Source organism: Chlorocebus sabaeus, chromosome 19, assembly GCF_047675955.1.
Source record: "Chlorocebus sabaeus isolate Y175 chromosome 19, mChlSab1.0.hap1, whole genome shotgun sequence".
In the NCBI taxonomy this organism is placed as follows: domain Eukaryota; kingdom Metazoa; phylum Chordata; class Mammalia; order Primates; family Cercopithecidae; genus Chlorocebus; species Chlorocebus sabaeus.
The window spans coordinates 14,492,932-14,511,975 of NC_132922.1; the positions used below are offsets into that span (position 1 = coordinate 14,492,932).

At 49.4% G+C, this 19,044-nt stretch overlaps 1 protein-coding gene across 1 annotated transcript in view; it reads left to right on the top strand.

Annotated features, from left to right (window-relative positions):
- Nucleotides 1–6,472: 6,472 nt before the first annotated feature.
- Nucleotides 6,473–19,044, top strand: part of MYH9 (myosin heavy chain 9) — a 107,487-nt gene continuing 94,915 nt past the window's right edge. Inside the window, exon 1 of the mRNA XM_007975646.3 lies at nucleotides 6,473–6,632. The gene's annotated coding sequence lies outside the window, so the exon portion shown is untranslated. The remainder of the gene's footprint in view (nucleotides 6,633–19,044) is intronic.

Consider the following 19,044-nt stretch of genomic DNA (forward strand, 5'->3'; position numbering starts at 1 on the left):
TCTTGGACTTGAGAGTAGAACTACAGGTAACGAAGGTGTTTTCTTATTCTTCCTTATGTTTTCTAACTTTTAAAATGAGCCTGTATTCTTTTGTATCTATATTTGAATTTATAGCATAGTTTATCGCATTAAAAATGGATTTACTTTAATAGGCAATCCAGCCGGGTATAGTGGCTTATGCCTGTAATCCCCAGCACTTTGGAGGGCCGAGGTAGACGGATGACTTAAGCCCAGGAGTTCAAGACCAGCCTGGGCAAAAAAGTGAGACCTCTCATCTCTACAATAAAATACAAAAATTGGCCAGGTGCTACTCTGGGCACATTGCCTATAGAGTAGCCCTGCTCTGCAAGGCCAGTAGTGGGGGGGGAAAAAAAGAAAAAGAAAACAAAAGAACAAACAAAACAAGAAAAAAAAAATTAGTGGGGCATGGTGGTGAGTGCCTGTAGTCCCAGCTACTCGAGATCCTGAGGTGGGAGATTGCTTGAGTCCAGGAGGTCGAGGCTGCAGTAAGAGTGAGTCATGATTAGGCCACTGCAACTCCAGCCTGGACAACACAGAGCTCACTGCAGCCTTGACCTCCTGGGTTCAAGCAATCCTTCCACCTCAGCCTCCGGAGTAGCTGGAACTACAGTTGTGCACTCTGCCTGGATAATTTTTGTATTTTTTTTGTAGAGACAGGATTTTGCCATGTTGCCTGGGCTGGTCTCCTGGACTCAAGTGATACCCCCACCCCTGGCCTCCCAAAATGCTGGGATTACAGGCATAAGCCACTGGACCCTGCCCTTTTTTCTTTTTCTTTTTCTTTTTTTTTTTTTGAGACGGAGTCTCACTCTGTGGCCCCGGCTGGAGTGCAGTGGTGAGATCGTGGCTCACTGCAGCCTCTGTCTCCTGGGTTTAAGTGATTTTCCTGCCTCAGCCTCCTGAGTAGCTGGGATTACAGGTGCCTGCTGCCATCCTGGCTAATTTTTTGTATTGTAGTAGAGACAGGATTTCACCATGTTGCTCAGACTGGTCTCGAACTCCTGAGCTCAGGCAATCCACCCACCTCGGCCTCCCAAAGTGCTGGGATTACAGGCGTGAGCCACTGAGCCCGGCCCCTTTTTTCTTAACGTAGATGTTCTTCGTAACTTCTGGGTACATATTATTTGTTAGATATACGTATTATAAATATTTTCTACCAGTCTATGATTTGATATTTCACTCTTTTAAATGTGTCTTTTGATGAATAGAAGATAATAATAATGAGGTTCAATTTAATAATCATCCATTTCTTATGGCTTATACTTTTTTGTGTGTCTTAAGAAAGTTTGGTCTACTTGAAGGTCATGAAGATATTCTCCTATGCTTTTTTTTTTTTGAGATGGAATTTTGCTCTTGTTGCCAGGCTGGAGTGCAATGGCGTGATCTTGGCTCACTGCAAGCTCTGCCTCCCGGGTTCAAGCAATTCTCCTGCCTCAGCCTCCACAGTAGCTGGGATTACAGGCGCCTGCCACCACACCCGGCTAATTTTTGTATTTTGGTAGAGATGGGGTTTCATCATATTGGTCAGGCTGGTCTCGAATTCCTGACCTCAGGTGATCTGCCCACCTCTGCCTCTCAAAGTGCTGGGATTACAGGCGTGAGCCACTGCGTCCGGCCTAGGAAACTTGTTAATAGTAGTTGTGTTGGGGTTTTAAGGTTATGGGTGATTTTTCTTTTTTTTTTTTTTTTGTATTTTCCACACCAAATGTAATATTAATACTCAGAAAAAATGAAGAAATATTTTTCAAAATCTACAGGAGTAGAAACTATTAAGGGTGCAGGTCCTTACAGGATGGAAAAGGGTTAGGCTTTATGCAAGTAGGAGAGCTACTTTAGCTAAAGGACCCATGTAGCCTAGCAGATGGGGAGGAAAGAATTCAGGGCCTGTCTGATGGAGGCCTTTTGCCTTCTTAGTGACCTTAAGTTTTCCCTGGAGAGGGTGATGCTAGGAGGCCGGGGCATGAGGAAAGTGGAAATAATCATTACCAATAATGCTCTTTTGTAAGTACGCATTGCTTAGTGGTTTATAAAACACTTTCAGGTCCATAGTCTCATGTGTTCCTCCCAATAGTCCTTTGGGCTGGGCCAGGCACAGTGATCACACTCATTCTGCAGATAAGGAAGCAGGCTGAGTCCTGCTCAAGCATTCACTAAAGGTCATTTTATATGTCAGGCCTTGTGCTAGTTCTGGGCCCGGAGAGACAAATAGGGCTCAGTCTCTGACTGTCCACAGGCAGCTTCCAGCCTGGGCAGGAAAAGCAGAAAGTAAATGAACAATTAAAACTCAGTGTGTAAGTACGATGAGAGAATGGATACAAGAGAATGGAGCACAGAGGAAGAGCTCCTAACAGGTCGTGACAGTTAGGAAAGATGTTTTAGAAGTGGTGACATTGAAATGAGTCTTTTTGTTTTTTAACTTTTTTAGAAGAAGTCTCACTCTGTTGCCTAGGCTGGAATATAGAGGTGCAATCTCAGCTCACTGCAACCTCCGCTTCCTGGGTTCAAGCAATTCTCCTGCCTCAGCCTCCTGAGTAGCTGGGATAACTGCTGCACATCACCACGTCCAGCTAACTTTTGTATTTTTAGTAAAGATGGGGTTTCACCATGTTGGCCAGGCTGGTCTTGAACTCCTGACGTCAGGTGATTCGCCCGCCTCAGCCTCCCAAAGTGCTGGGATAATAGGCGTGAGCTACCGTGCCCGGCATGAAATGAATCTTTTAATTTTTGTATTTTTTCTTTCTTCTTCTTTTTTATTTTTATTTTTTCCAGAAACAGGGTCTTGCTGTGTTGCCCAGGCTGGAGTGTAGTGGCATGCTCACAGCTCATTGCAGCCTCAAACTCCTGGGCTCAAGCAATCCTCCCACCTCAGCCTCCTGAGTAGCTAGGACTGCGGGCAAGTACTACCATGCCCAACTAAGTTTTCTTTTTTTTGTTTTTTTTGTTTGTTTGTTTTTAGTAGAGATGAGGTCTTGCTATGTTGCCTAGGCTGGTCTCCAACTCCTGAGCTCAAGCAATCCAGCTGCCTTGGCATCCCAAAGTGCTGGGATTACAGGTGTGAACGACTGCAGTAGGACAAAATCATGCTGTGACAGTATTCTATAAATTTGCTCTTCCTCACTCAGTAGATTTTCTTTTTCTTTCTTTCTTTCTTTTTTTTTTTTTTGACAGAGTCTCTGTCTGTCACCCAGGCTGGAGTGTGGTGGCGCGATCTTGGCTCATTGCAACCCCCACCTCCCAGGTTCACACCATTCTCCTGCCTCAGCCTCCCGAGTAGCTGGGACTACAGGCGCCCGCCACCACACCCGGCTAATTTTTTTGTATTTTTAGTAGAAACAGGGTTTCACTGTTTAGCCAGGATGGACTCGATCTCCTGACCTCATGATCCGCCTATCTCGGCCTCCCAAAGTGCTAGGATTATAGGCGTGAGCCACCGCACCCGGCCAGATTTTCTTTTTCTTTTCTGTTTTGAGACAGGGTCTTACTCTGTTGTCCAGGCTGGAGTGCAGTGGACGATCAAGGCTCACTGCAGTCTTAACCTCCCAGGCTTAAGCAATCCTCCCACCTAAGCCTCCTGGGTAGCTGGGAATGCAGATGTGCGCCACCATGCCCGTCTAGTTTTTGTATTTTTTTGTAGAGATGGGATTTTGCCATGTTACCCAGGCTGGTCTTGAACTCCTGGGCTCAAGCAATCCTTCCACCTCGACCTCCCAAAGTGCTGGGACAGGCATGAGACACTGCATCTGGCCACTTAGTATATTTTCAGTCGGCAAATACAAATCTACATAAAAACTTTAATGACTTTTTTGTACTTTTTGACATATGAATATATCACAATGTATTCAATCTTGTAATACATTGTACATTTATTTCTAACATTTTGTGACTATAAACAATGTTGCAAAGAACTTTAAAGTTCATATCTGTGTACTTTTCTTTCTTTCTTTCTTTTTTTTTTTTGAGACGGAGTTTTGCTCTTGTTGCCCAGGCTGGAGTGCAATGGCACGATCTCGGCTCACCGCAACCTCCGCCTCCTGGGTTCAAGTGATTCTCCTGCCTCAGCCTCCTGAGAAGCCGGATTACAGGCATGCACCACCATCCAGGCTAATTTTGTATTTTCAGTAGAGATGGGGTTTCTCCATGTTGGTCAGGCTGGTTTTGAACTCCCGACCTCAGGTGATCCACACACCTCGGCCTCCTAAAGTGCTGGGATTACAGGAGTGAGCCACCACACCCAGCCTCTGTGTACTTTTCTAATGCCTTTAAGGATGAATTCTCAGATATAATTGATCAATTTACTTTCTCATTTGTATCTATAAACCTGACCAATATTGAGCATTTTTATTTTTATTTTTTTGAATTAGGTGAAAATGGCATGCTATGTTGTTTTGTTTGCATTTCTGATGACTTTTTTTTTTTTTTTTTTGAGATGGAGTCTCACTCTGTCTCTCAGGCTGGAGTGCAGTGGCAGGATCTCGGCTCACTGCAAGCTCCGCCTCCCGGGTTCACACCATTCTCCTGCCTCAGCCTCCTGAATAGCTGGGACTACAGGCGTGTGCCACCATGCCCAGCTAATTTTTTGTATTTTTAGTAGAGACGGGGTTTCACCATGTTAGCCAGGATGGTCTTGATCTGCTGACCTCGTGATCCGCCCACCTCAGCCTCCCAAAGTGCTGGGATTACAGGTGTGAGCCACCGTGCCCGGCCTCTGATGACTTTTAAAAAATAATTATTGGCCATTTATAAATTCTTATTTAAAATCACCTGTTCCTGTTTTTGGCCATTTTTATTTTGGAGTCTTTGAGGTTTTTCTTTTTCTTTCTTTCTTTTTTTGTGTTTTTTGAGACGCAGTTTCGCTCTTGTTGTCCAGGCTGGAGTGCAATGGCATGATCTCTGCTCACTGCAACCTCCGCCTCCTGGGTTCAAGCGATTCTCCTGCCTCAGCCTCCTGAGTAGCTGGGATTACAAGCATGGGCCACCATGCCTGGCTAATTTTTTTGCATTTTTAGTAGAGACAGGGTTTCTCCATGTTGGTCAGGCTGGTCTTGAACTCCCAACCTCAGGTGATCCGCCTGCCTCGGCCTCCCAAAGTGTTGTGATTACAGGCGTGAGCCACCGTGCCCCGCTGAGGTTTTTCTTATCAACTGGGAAGAGATCTTTATATACTGCTGATAGTAATTCTTTGTCACAGAGTTGCAAAATCTTTTTATCCCAGCTTTTTTTTTTGCCTTTAGAACATAGTTTTTTTTCGGAAGTTAATTTGGAAGAACAGTTTAGTCATGATAGGAAGAACATTCCAGTAAGAAAGAGTAAGGATGAGAAATTTACCCTCATAGATATAGAATGTATTATAAAGGTATCATCATTAAAGCATTGTGGGATTGGCACAGGTGCACACAGAAAGATCAATGTATACAAGTCAGAAACAGCTTAAAGTATAAAATAGTTGAATAGGCGATGAAGGTGCCAACTAAAATCAGTGGAGAAAATAGTGTCTGGACAAGTGGCTTTTACAAAAATTATGTCAGGTTTCTTCCTCACCCCAAAAATAAATTCCAAATGGATCAAAAGATTTTTCATTTAAAAATGAAAACATTTTTTATCCTATTGTAGTGGACAGTAACAACAAAAAAAGTGCAATTTGTAACGAGCACCTGAAAGGATGTATGCGAGTTAATGACATGGAGGTGAAGAGAGGCTCCGAAGGGTATTCCAGGCTGAAAGAACGGCCAGAGCAAAGGTTTGGAAGCTGAAAGGCAGCAACGGACGGACTCTAAAGAGGCAGGGTCAGGAATCGAACTCAAGACGCCCACAATGGAATCCAGGGTTGAGTCCATGCCCGCCCCCACAGGGATCATAATTATGTAAAATAGCATTTTTCCCATATATGGTACTTAATATCTGTCCTTCTGGTGGGATGACATGAGACTGAGAGCACAGCTCGCGGGGCGTGGTGTCCAGACCTTCCCAGTCGGCTTGCGGGGCGGGGAGTTCCAGAGCTTCCCTGTCTGCTCCCGCCGGGCCTCGCCCCGGCCCAGGCAAGGCACCAAAACCCCGGCCCGGAGCCCTCCGCGCCCCGAGTTGCCGCCTCCTGATTGGATTCCCTCTGTGTCAATCCTTGTCCTAGAACCTGGCTGTCCGTTGGACCCGCCCTAGAGGGCGGGGCTCCCGCCTAGGAAGCGGGGGAAGGTGGAGCGGGTGGTGAGGTGGGGGCGAAAGAGGAGGATGAATCCCCACCCATCTGGCCGCAGAGGCTCCGCCCACTCCCCTTTCCAGAGGCCAACATGGCTGCCTATCAAGGTCAGACGCGGCCTGCAGTGGGTGAAGCAGGAAGGGGGGCGGGATTGTGCCTCCAGGCTCCGCCCCGGAGCCGGCTCCGGGCTGGGAATGGGCCCGCGACTCCGAGGGCGGGGCGGGAAGGCGGCGAGGAGCCGAGCTGGGTGCGGTGAGGCGCGCATATCACCGCGGTTCCTGGGCAGGGCACTGAAGGCTGAGCAAGGCTGACCTGCTGCAGCTCCCGCCTCGTGCGCTCGCCCCACCCGGCCGCCGCCCGAGCGCTCCAGAAAGTCCTCTCGGGAGACCAGCGCCTGTTCCCGGGGCAGATCCAGGTTCAGGTGAGCGAGCCCCACCGCGGTCCCACCCCTGGCAGGCGGCGGCGGGCGGGCGGGGGCGAGACGCGCGGCCGCCGGGCCGACTTGTGGTTCTTGGGCTCGGTGCGGCCAGCCACCCGCGCAGGCAGGCGCGGACGCCGGCGGCCCGGTGCCCGGCACCGCATCCTTCCCAGGGGGACCGGGACCCCCGCGCGGGAACTCGGGGAGGGCGCCGGCGGCAGCGAGGCCTTGGGGTGCAGTGGCGGCCTCGGGACCCGCGCTCCTCTGCGCCCCTCGTGTCCCCCGGTGCGGTCCCAGGACTGGGCACCGGAGCCGACCTCCCCCTGCCGCTGGGGCACGCGCCCCGCCCTCGCCTTGCCTCGCCCAGGCCCGACTCTGGCAAACTTTTTAACCCCTTCCGGGAGCCGCGGCCCCTGGGACCCAGCCTCACGGGTTGGGAGCCCGGGGCAGCCGCTCCCGTGGAAGTTCCTGGCGTCTGAGGCACGGAGGTAACGGGCAGCGGGCACCGTTTGGCAGCTGTCAGGGCGTCCTCCTGAGTCAGAGTCGGACCGTCCCGCTGCAGACCTTGCACCCGGCCCGGTTTCCGCCTCCGCGGCCGACTTCCTCATTCGCCCGCTGCCGTCAGACTGGCCGAGGAGGGCCCGGGGGAGGTGCGGCGGCTGCCCGGACAAGGAGGACCCGGCGGGGACCTGGGCGCGAGGCAGGAAGGGCCACCCTCAGCCCGTGCTCCAGCCCTCGACCTCCGACTTCTGTTCTCCGGGGGAGGGAGGCCCGGAATGCAGCAGCCGTCGGGGCCGCCCAGGCGTGCACCTGATTCCACCGCACCCAGGGGCCATCCTGCCCGGGCGGGGCGCGGGGGCAGCTGGCTCTGCCGTTACGACCAGGCCTGGGCGATTGCATCTTTCCTGTTTGAGCCAGATCGGAGTTTTCTATTCTCCACTCCCCGCACCCGCTTCCCTGTGCTAGAGTCCCCACCCCATCCTGTTCTGGGGCCACGCGCAGGAGATAGGACGGCGGCATCCTCGTTCCTCCAGGGAAGCCCCGCTGTTTCAAACTGAGAGGCAGCACCCCCAGCACTAGCTTGCCGGCTGTCCTGTGGTGGAGGGCAGGGTGAACGTTCGGCCCCACCCAGCCGGTGTGGAGAGCAGACTCCTTGGGAAGTCCCAGGTCGTGGAGGCAGGCGCTCTCTCCACCGGGCAGTTGAGAGGCCCAGCCACTTTTCGGTTCACTGCGCCCTTTTCTGGGTTTAACAGGATTTCAAAGTAACTGTTGAGTAACTGTGGAAAGGGAAGAGAACCTTGGCTCCTTCTCCATGCGGCGCAACACTGTGGCCATTCTAACTCCACTGTCTGGGCCAGTGTTGGGCTCACCTGATGGCTTAGGAGTCCCTTTTTGGTAAGGAGGGAGGCCTTTTGAGACAATCACTCAATTAATAATAGTCAGTTTGTATACAAGGCTGCTATGTGGGGGGAAGGGGACACAGATGTGTAATTGAGCAAATATTTAACTGCTCTCTCTGTGCCAGGGACTCTGGCAGGTGGTGGGGGATGGGAGTTGAGTAAGACCTGGCCCGTGCCCATGGGCACTTAGGGGAGAACTGAGACAAATCCGTAGATGAGTCTAAGGTGAGGTGGAGATGACAGGGACCCCGGAAAGGTACTGTGAGTCATGGAGATTGGGAGAAGGGAGCCAGACTGCCCTGTGAAATCCCGGGCCCTGCCTCTGCCCTTGGGGAGTTTACAGTCCTCAAGGGGAAAGTGGCAGAACGAGTGAAATACAAAGGCAGCCTGTGATGTGTGTCCCAAGTATGCCATAGACAAAGGACTCGAGGAATTTCAAGGCTGAGAGGGGCCACTTCTCTGGGACAAGGAGGGAGCTGCTACGAGGGAGAAGCACATTGCAGGTTTGGCAAACTGAGGCAAGCATGCGGTGTTGGAAAGTGAGGAGCCTCTTTGTGGGTAATTGGAGGGTAATTAAAAACGTGGAGAGATTGCTTAGTGTAATTTGAGAGCCACTGCGCCCTAGATGACTGTGGAGTGACACCAAAGAACTTCAGTCTTCATTCTCAGCAAGCCCTGGCAGCGCAGGTGGGCAGATCCAGGTGTCTGGAGAGCTGGCATTGGCAGGCTTCGTTTGGGGAGCTCTCCAGTCCGGGAGAAAAGAGCAGCATTCTGTGAGGCTGCTCATCTGAAAGGTTCAGCAGGGTAGAGGAGAGAGAAGATCAGGGCCCTGGCATTCTTGCTTTTATTTTTAAACTTTTTAACCTAAGGGGTTGGAGATGGGACAACTTCTCTCTTGTAGGATGAAGGACGCATGTTAATCGCAGCCTGCCTTTTGCCCGCTCTTGCTCCAGAAAAAACAAAACAAGGATCTGTTAGCTCTTTAAAAGAAGAAAAACACACTCAAAAAATGCAGCATTGTTATGTAGCCTGGTAGGGTATTGCTAGAAATCAGCCTGGCTGTTCTTCCTTTACTTCCTCTTCTAGCTAATTCTTCAATAAAGTACTTAAGACAGCCCTTACCAGCTTGACATCTTTATTTCAAAAGGAGAGGAGGGGTTGGCTGTCGTTTTCCTCGGAGCCCGGCCGTACCCTTCTTCTCTTGGAGGGGGAGAAAGAGAAACCCAAAGCAAAGGAAGAAGAGAAAAAAAAAAAAAAACACACCAAAAAAACCCATGCCTTGACAACTTCCTCCCAAGCATTATGTTCCAAAAATATTTAGAATAACAAAATCTGTATGTCGTCTTAATTAAACAAACGTCCTAATTTACTGAGCATAAAACAGCATCTCTGCCTGCTGGGGCAGGAAGTGCATTTCCCTTTGTGCAGCCCCAGAGAGTCACTGCCTCTCAGCCTTAACCCTTGGTGTGCTGAGACCCTGGGCTGGAGTCCTCTGCTGACAAAAGAATGGAGCCCTGGCAGTGCTGCTCCTGTGGCTTACTGAATCCCACTTTTAGAGCTGAGAAGAGTGGGATGGTGGAAAGAACGTGAGCTTTGGAAATAGGCCGAGTTCCAATCCTGACCCTGCCGCTTACTAGCTTTGTGACCTTAGGCAAGTCACTTAGCCTCACAGCCTGGATGTGCTCATATGTAATACGGGAATCAAGATCCTACCCTGTGGGGTAAGATGCGTGAACTGAAAGAAATAAAGTATGTACATGGCCTATTATGTAGTGGCTGTGTGTGTGTGTATATATATATATATATTTTTTTTTGAGACAGAGTCTTGCTCTGTCGCCCAGGCTAGAGTGCAATGGCGCGACCTTGGCTCACTGCAACCTCCTTCTCCTGGGTTCAAGCAATTATCCTGCCTCAGCCTCCTGAGTGGCTGGGATTACAGGTGCCCACTACCACACCCCGCTAGTTTTTGTATTTGTAGTTGAGACAAGGTTTCACCATGTTGGCCAGGCTGGTCTCGAACTCTCTGTCCTCAGGTGATCTGCCCATCTTGGCCTCTGCCACAGTGCTGGGATTACAGGTGTGAGCCACCGTGCTCGGCTTGTATGTGATTTTTTTTTTTTTTTTTTTTGAGATGAGTCTCACTCTCGCCCAGGCTAGAGCGCACTGGCATAATCTCAGCTCACTGCAACCTCTGCCCACAGGTTTAAGCAATTCTTCTGCCTCAGCCTCCCAAGTAGCTGGGATTACAGGTGCCTGCCACCACACCTGGCTAATTTTTGTATTTTTAGTAGAGATGGGATTTTGCCATTTTGACTAGGCTGGTCTGGAACTTCTGACCTCAAGTGACCCACCTGCCTCGGCCTCCCAGAGTGCTAGGATTATAGGTGTGAGCCACTATGCCCAGCACCCCTTCCCCCACTTTTTTTTTTTTTTTTTGAGACAAGGTCTCTGTCACCCAGGCTGGAGTGCAGTGGCACTATCTTGGCTCACTGCAACCTCCACCTCCTGGGTTCAAGCAATTCTCATGCCTCAACCTCCTGAATAGCTGGGATTACAGGTGCCCGCCACCACACCTGGCTAATTTTTTTATATTTTTAGTAGAGACAGGGTTTCACCATGTTGGCCAGGCTGGTCTTTAGCTCTTGACCTCAGGTGATCTACCTGCCTCGGCCTCCCGAAGTGTTAGGATTACAGACGTGAGCTACTGCACCCGGTCCCCCACCCACATTTTTTTTTTTAGTATAAATGATCAGTCTTAACTCCCTGGGTTATCAGGTTGAGGGGGCGGGAATGAGGGTGGAGGATAGATTGTTTTCCTGGCTTCTAGCTCCATGTTCTTTCTGCCTCTATGCACCATAAGGTATGCGTGTATTGTGGCTGTGGACTGTGATGCCCGAATGGTGAATAGGCAAGTGGCTATGAGGCCCATCTGCTGATGCTTTTGAATGCACTTGGTGATGAGTTTGTGCTGAGTAATCTCTTCACAGGGTCCTGGCTGGGACAGAAGGTGTGCAGACTGTGGTTTTAGTTCAAACATGTGGTTTCCCATGGTCTGGGAGACAGCCAAAGGGTGATACAGGAAGAGCACTGGACTTGGGTGACTGGAGACCTTGCTTCCAACCCTGGCTCTGGGCAATGGGAGGTTTGATTTCCTTTGTGTTTTTTGATTTTGTTTTGAAGCAGGGTCTTGCTCTGCTGCCCAGGCTGTAGTGCAGTAGCATGATCATAGCTCATTGCAGCCTCAAATTTCTGGGCTCAAGCAATTCTCTGCCTTGGCCTCCTGAGTAGCCAGGATTACAAGTGCATACCGCTACACCTGGCTAATTTTTGTGTTTTTTGTAGGGATGGGATCTTGCTGTGTTGCCCAGGCTAGTCTCAAACTCCTGGGCTCAAGCAACCCTCCTGCCTCAGCCTCCCAGAGTGTTGGGGTTACAGGTGTGAAATATTGTGCCTGGCCAGGTTTGATTTCCTAGGAGGTGCCATGTCTCCCTACAAAGACATCATACCAGTTTATGTGCCCACAAATTATGCATGGGAGTGCCTGAGAAACTGAAAAATTAAGTAATTTTATTTATTTATTTATTTATTTATTTATTTGAGATGGGTTCTCACTCTTGCCCAGGCTGGAGTGCAATGGCGCGATCTCGGCTCACTGCAGCCTCCACCTCCTGGGTTCAAGCAATTTTCTCACCTCAGCCTCCCGAGTAGCTGGGATTACAGGGGTGCACCACCACACCCAGCTAGTTTTTGCATTTTTAGTAGAGATGGGGTTTCCCCATGTTGGCCAGGCTGGTCTCGAACTCCTGACCTCGGGTGATCCACCCGCCTTGGCCTCCCAAAGTGCTAGGATTATAGGTATGAGCCACCATGCCCAGCAAAATCAAGTAATTTTAATTTCCTAGGCACTCTTTTATTTTTTGTTTTTTGAGATGGAGTCTTCCTCTGTTGCCCAGGCTGGAGTGCAGTGGCATGATCTCGGCTCACTGCAACTTCCGCCTCCCGGGTTCACGCCATTCTCCTGCCTCAGCTTCCCGAGTAGCTGGGATTATAGGCGCCTGCCACCGCGCCCAGCTAATTTTTGGATTTTTAATAGAGATGGGGTTTCACCATGTTGGCCAGGCTGGTCTCGAACTCCTGACCTCAGGTGATCCATCTGCCTTGGCCTCCCAGAGTGCTGGGATTACAGACGTGAGCCACTGCACCTGGCCAGCACTCTGGTACCTTATTGATGAGAGTGTATATTGTACAATCCTCTTTTTAGAAGGTTGTTTGGGGCTGGGCATGTTGGCTCACATCTGTAATCCCAGCACTTTGGGAGGCCAAGAGGGGAGGATTCCTTGAGCCCAGGAATTCTAGACCAGCCTGGGCAACATAGGGAGACTCTGTCTCTATTACATTAAACAACAACAATAAAAAAAGAAAGTTGTTTGGCAGTATCTGTCAAAGCATACTCCTGAGTGCATTCTAGGAATTTATGTCACAGATAAACTCAGATGTGCTAAAGGGAGTATCTGAGAATCTTCATCTCCGCATTGACATAGAAAATGACAGGAAGGAAGCTGTCTATTAAAAAGGTCAACTAAATCATGGTACAGCTGTACAGTGGAAATCCTTGCAGCCCTTTGAAAAATGAGGTCAATCCATATGTACTGATAGGGCGTGCTCTGCAAGCTATGTTGTAAGTGAAAAACACCAGATGCAACGTAGTGTAAATGGTGCTTCGTTTTGTGTAAAACATGGTATGTAAACTCCACTCTGTGCATGCAGTATTTCTGGAAAGATATTGAGACCCTGGTAATGGTGGTTGCATAGGCAACAGGGAGTGAGCAGTACATTTCACTGAATACTTTTTTTTTTTTTTTTTTTGAGATGGAGTCTCGCTCTATTGCCCAGGCTGGAGTGGCATGATCGATCTCTGCTCACTGCAATCTCCACCTCCCAGGTTCATGCGATTCTCCTGCCTCAGCCTTCTGAATAGCTGGGATTAGAGGCGTGCGCCACTATGCCCAGCTAATTTTTTTGTATTTTTATTAGAGATGGGGTTTCATCACGTTGCCCAGGTTAGTCTCAAACTCCTGACTTCAGGTGATCCATCTGCTTCTTCTCCCCAAAGTGCTGGGATTACAGGCATGAGCCACTGCGCCCGGCCATATTGTCCTTAAAGAATCAAAAATTCAACTATTTCTCATTTTTCTTAATTATAAAAATAAGAGGTCCAGCTGGCCAATCTGTAGGTCTCAACTGTAAAGTGCATTGCTTTAGGTTCCATGCTGCATACGGAATGCCTACCTTGTACAAGGAAGGAGGGAAGGGTCTTTGTGCTTGAAACCTTAGGGTCCTGTTTTCTTCCCATGATGTCACATCACTAGAGTAACCCCTTAAACAGAAGTCCCTTCTGATCCACTTCTTCATATTCTGGGAAATGGTAGATGATTGATTTTTCTTTGCTGTATGAGAAGAGAAAGCCTGCATGTGTGTGTGGAGAGCGTTTTGGGATCCCTCTTGCAAGGTTTCCATAATTCGCTTGGCTCCAAATCATAAGCTGTCCTGCCCTAGGGAACCCACCCCAACCTGAAGCCCAACCCAGGCCCTCACATACCTGGCTTGCTTTTTTTTTTTGAGAAGGAGTCTCAGTCTGTTGCCCAGGCTGGAGTGCAATGGTGTGATCTCTGCTCACTGCAACCTCCGCCTCCCAGGTTCAAGCGATTCTACTGCCTCAGCCTCCCAAGTAGCTGGGATTACAGTCACCTGTCATCACGCCTGGCTAATTTTTGTATCTTTAGTAGAGACAGGGTTTCACCATGTTGGCCAGGCTGGTCTCGAACTCCTGACCTCAGGTGATCCACCCCGCTGGGCCTCCCAAAGTGCTGGGATTACAGGCGTGAGCCACTGCAGCCGGCCACTCGGCCTTCTTTTTTAACTTGGGGTCGTTGCATCCACTATTATGTCCCTTCCCACTCTGTCCCCAGTTTCCCCTGAGACATCTGGCCTGTGGTTTTTATGTATAACAACACTGGAAAAGCCCAAATTCTTGAGAAGATGTGATCAGAGGGGTGTTTTGAATCGGAGGGCACTACCCCTCTTCTCAAGGACGGCTGTCTTTCACTTTGGATGGTGTGGGTGCTGGGAGGAGCTGCAGGCGCTACTGTTGTGCCCGGTTGACTCCTTTCCTCAGTGAGGTCTGGAAGACCCTGTCAGGGTCCTGAGGTCCTGCAAGGCAGCCTCCGGGCCTCCTGGGAGAATGGTGTAAGTCACACGTGAGTACACACTATGAGCCCAGCTCTAAAATGGGACTGCCACTGCACGGGCAGGTGGCCTGTATCTGTACCCAGCCCCCGTCCCTTGTGCTTAGATGGCACCAAATATTTGGGAGGCAGGAGGGGAGCTGCCTACTCGGTCTGATGCATGTCTCTTTAAAAAGTAACCTAGGCAGGCTTCTGTTGGAATTACTCAGGTTCCCATTCCCATGATTAGCTTCTTGAGCCTGAGATGATTCAGCAACCGGGCAGGTGTCCCCAGAGAAAGCCCTTGGCTGGACTTCTGCCAAGCACCGGAGCAGCTGGGAGTCCCTCAGTGGCTATCTGCATCTCTAGCCCGGGACCCTCCTGCTGTGGCTGGAGGGAGCCTTGCATGGCCTTCCCGAAAGGTGTGGCTTCCTGCCACGCAGGTTGGGCTGAGGTCTGTAGTGGGGTTACAGGTAACTGATCTCTCCAACCCTCGAGTCACTTCCTTAGTACCACTCAGAGGCCCTTATCATCCTTATGGTATGTCCCAGAGGAGAAAGGGGGCTTCTCAGGGAGGTCCCTCTCTCCCCTTCTTGGACCAAGCATGATGTCTCTCTGTACAAATTTTTTTTTTTTTTTCTAAGACAGAGTCTTGCTCTGTTGCCCAGGCTGGAGTGCAGTGGTGCTATCTTGGCTCACTGTAAGCTCCGTCTCCCGGGTTCACACCATTCTCCTGCCTCAGCCTCCTGAGTAGCTGGGACTACAGGCACCTGCCACCACACCCAGCTAATTCTTTTGTATTTTTAGTAGATACGGGGTTTCACCACGTTAGCCAGGATGGTCTCCATCTCCTGACATTGTGATCCACCCACCTCGGCCTCCCAAAGTGCTGGGATTACAGGCGTGAGCAGCCGTGCCTGGCCTCTTTGTACAATTTTTAATGTGTTGGGGAGCTTGAAGCTAATCTCCTTGAGTAGGTTGCCACTCATCAGAAGGACGTTTACGTTTTGGGAACGTGGGCCTTAGAAAGAAGTGCCTTTCTTCTTTCATTTTACCTCTAATTTGAAATGATCCCCTGCTTAAAAGAAAAATCAGCAACAACAATGAAAACCCTCCCTACTGAGTTTAGAATTATAGAATGCCTGGCTGGAAGAGATGTTGGGAATAATTAAAATAACATTTCTTTTTTTTTTTTTTTTTTCCTAATTAGAGAAAAAGTGATTTGCCCAAGCTCATTCTGTGAGTCAGTAGAAAACCTTGGCCCCTGGTTTCACTCATCCCAGTGCCTTTCCAAATCAGGAGGCTTCATTTAAACGTGTTTTCTAAATGGTGACTCTCCCTTTTTTTTTTTTTTTTTTTTGATGTTTATTCCCTGTTTAGCCAAGCAACACATACTTAGCTCCTTTAATCTTTCCTTAAGAGTCTATTCTTCTACTCCCTTCGTCTTTTTTGTTGTTTTTTGGCGGGGGGCACTAGGGTTAAGGAATGGGGTGGGAAGTGTTTTGGGTTTCTCTGAACTTCTTCCAGCTGGACGTGGCCACTTGAGCTGAAAGTTCCCACAGCTCGAAAAATCAATATTTCACATGGGGTGGTGCCAGGCAGCAGGGTGGGCCATTCAGAAAGCCACACCGCTGCCCACTGTCCTCAGCCAGCCCTGATTTCTAGTAACTTTAGGTCACTTAATGTCTTGGGTGATAATTTGTTGTATTTTCAACACAAAATGCATGGGAGAAGGAACAAAACAAAGTTTTGGGATCAGGCAGAGCTAGGACCAGACCCCCCGCCTTTTCTCCTGCTGCTCGACTTAGTTTTCCCATCTGCACCATGGAGAAGCCTCTTTCTTAGCATTATAAATGGATGTGAAGTGGTCTGGTCCTCCTCTTCCTCCCCTTCATCTCTCTCCTTTTTTTTTTGAGATAGCGTCTTGCTCTGTTGCCCACGCTGGAATGTGGTGGTGTGATAAAAACTCACTACAGCCTCAGCCTCCGTCTCAAGCATTCCTCCCACCTCAGCCTCCTAAGTAGCTGGGACCACGGGCGTACACCACCACGCCTGGTTAATTTTTTTTTTTTTGTAGAGATGAGGTTTTGCCATGTTGCCCAAATTCATCTCAAACTCCTGAGCTCAAGCAATCTACCTGCCTTGGCCTCCCAAAGTGCTGGGATTACAGGCATGAGCCACCTCGCCCAGCTTCTCCTTTTCTTCATATTAACAACATCATCATCTCTCCTCGGGTAGTAGGAAATACATGTTCAAATTTTTGTTTGTTTGTTTGTTTTTTTGAGACGGAGTCTCGCTCTGTCGCCCAGGCTGGAGTGCAGTGGCACCATCTCGGCTCACTGCAAGCTCCGCCTCTCGGGTTCACACCATTCTTCTGCCTCAGCCTCCCAAGTAGCTGAGACTACAGGGTGCCCGCCACCACGCCTGGCTAATATTTTTTGTATTTTTAGTAGAGATGGGGTTTCACTGTGTTAGCCATAATGGTCTCCATCTCCTGACCTCATGATCCACCCGCCTTGGCCTCCCAAAGTGCTGGGATTACAGGCGTGAGCCACCGTGCCCGGCCAGGTTCAAGTTTTAAAGATTTCATATTTATCCAACAAGCTGTCCTTTGATAACAAGATGTGATGATTAAGATGACTGAGGAACCTGCTGGAACCCACCCCTGACATTGTTGCTGGGGTTTCTGATGCCTGCAACTTTTGCATCCTTTTCCCATACAGTACAGTTCATCTCGTTACACTGATCTCAGCTGGGTTAAGTTTTTTTTGTTTTGTTTTGTTTTTTTTTTGTTTTTTTAGAAAGGCTGTTACAAAGCAATAGAGGCACCTTTATTTAGAGTTGTCTATGTTCAAAAGCCACTGCGTTTCCTGTGTTTCACATTAAGTCACTGAGCTAGAGGAGGCAGCTTCCTGTCTGATAAACATAAAGAACGAGACATTTGGGACAGTTTGGGTGACTTAATCTAACTGGGCCAGAATGGGGGAGAAGATTTGAGAACTCACTGTCCTATGTGGACGAGGAGGTCAAAGGCGGGGTCTTCTTTCATTTCTGTCCCCAGGCTGTAACTCCATGTTTGGGACAGTTAGAATCAGCTCCTAGTCCTTGTTGCACAAATGGGGTTCAGGTCTCATTGGTGTCTTCACTTTTTTTTTTTTTTTTTGAGACGGAGTCTCGCTCTGTCGCCCAGGCTGGAGTGCAGTGGCCGGATCTCAGCTCACTGCAAGCTCCGCCTCCCGGGTTTACGCCATTCTCCTGCCTCAGCCTCCCGAGTAGCTGGGACTACAGGCGCCCGCCACCTCGCCCGGCTAGTTTTTTGTATTTTTTAGTAGACACAGGGTTTCACCATGTTAGCCAGGATGGTCTCAATCTCTTGACCTTGTGATCCGCCCGTCTCGGCCTCCCAAAGTGCTGGGATTACAGGCGTGCACCACCACGCCCAGCTAATTTTTGTATTTTTGGTAGAGACGGGTTTCACCATGCTGCCTAGGCTGGTCTCAAACTCTAGACCTCAGGTGATCCACCTGCCTCGGCCTCCCAAAATGCCAGGATTACAGGCGTGAGCCACTGTGCCTGGCGGGTGTCTTCACTTCTAAGCCTGTGACAGGGAGGCCTAGACAGCCAGAAGCTTTTGAATGCCGGTTAGTGACCTCTTCATTTTACAGAACGCTGATGGGGGAATCCCTAGGAGGAGAAAGGTGGTAGGGAGGCATTTTCGAGTTTTTATTTTTTATATTTAAGAACCAAGTATTGGGTATAAGGGAGTTGCCCTTTGCCAAATCAGTCCGCAGAGACTCCCTAAGCTCCAGTTATGTGGTCTGCACTGTCTTGGTGGGGCTCAGCAGGGATGGAGGACTGACAGACTGTCCCTGTCACTGAGCAGCCTTATCTTCCAACAGGGAGTTGGGATACTGAGGGAAGCCCATGCTACCCTGAGTCACTGGAGACATCTGAGCATCTTGAGCCAAGTTCCTGGAGGCTAGGATTGCCTGAGAGGAGGAGGGAGGATGGGAAGGTGGGCATGGAAGGGAGGAAGAGCTGCTGTCTGGGTCACATCACAGCCTTGCTATTAATTATAATTATTAAACTTTATTGGCTGGGTGTGGTGGCTCATGCCTGTAATCCCAGCACTTTGGGAGGCCGAGGTGGGTGGATTACCTGAGGTCAGGAGTTCAAGACCAGCCTGGCCAACATGGTGAAACCCCATCTCTACTAAAATTACAACATTAGCCAGGTGTGGTGGTGCATGCCTGTAATCCCTGCTACTGGAGTGGCTGAGGCAGGAGAATTGCTTGAACCTGGGAAGCAATTCTAGCAGAGGTTGCAGTGAGCTGAGATTGCATCATTGCACTGTAGCCTGGGCAACAAGAGCAAAACTCTGTCTCAAAAAAAGAAAAAGAAATTATTGAGCACTTGTATGTACTAGGTACCATGCTGATGCTTTTAAAAATTTATTATCTTTTATTTAAAAAATTTTAACTTACATTTTAGAAAATGGAAATGGGGTCTCACTGTGTCGTCCAGGTTGGTCTCAAGTTTCTGGCCTCAAGTGATCCTCCTGCCTTGGCCTCTCAATGTGCTGAGATTATAGTCATGAGCCACCACTGCACCTACACCTGGCCATTGCTAGGGCTTTTACATGGATTATCTCATTTAATTCTTCCCTTGTTTCCATAAGGTAGGGACTTATCCTCATTTTGCAGATGGGGATACTGTGCAGGGATTCAAACTTGGGTGCTCCAGCTCCTGACTCTCTGTGGCCTTGGAGACGCCCTGCACTCCTGGACTTGT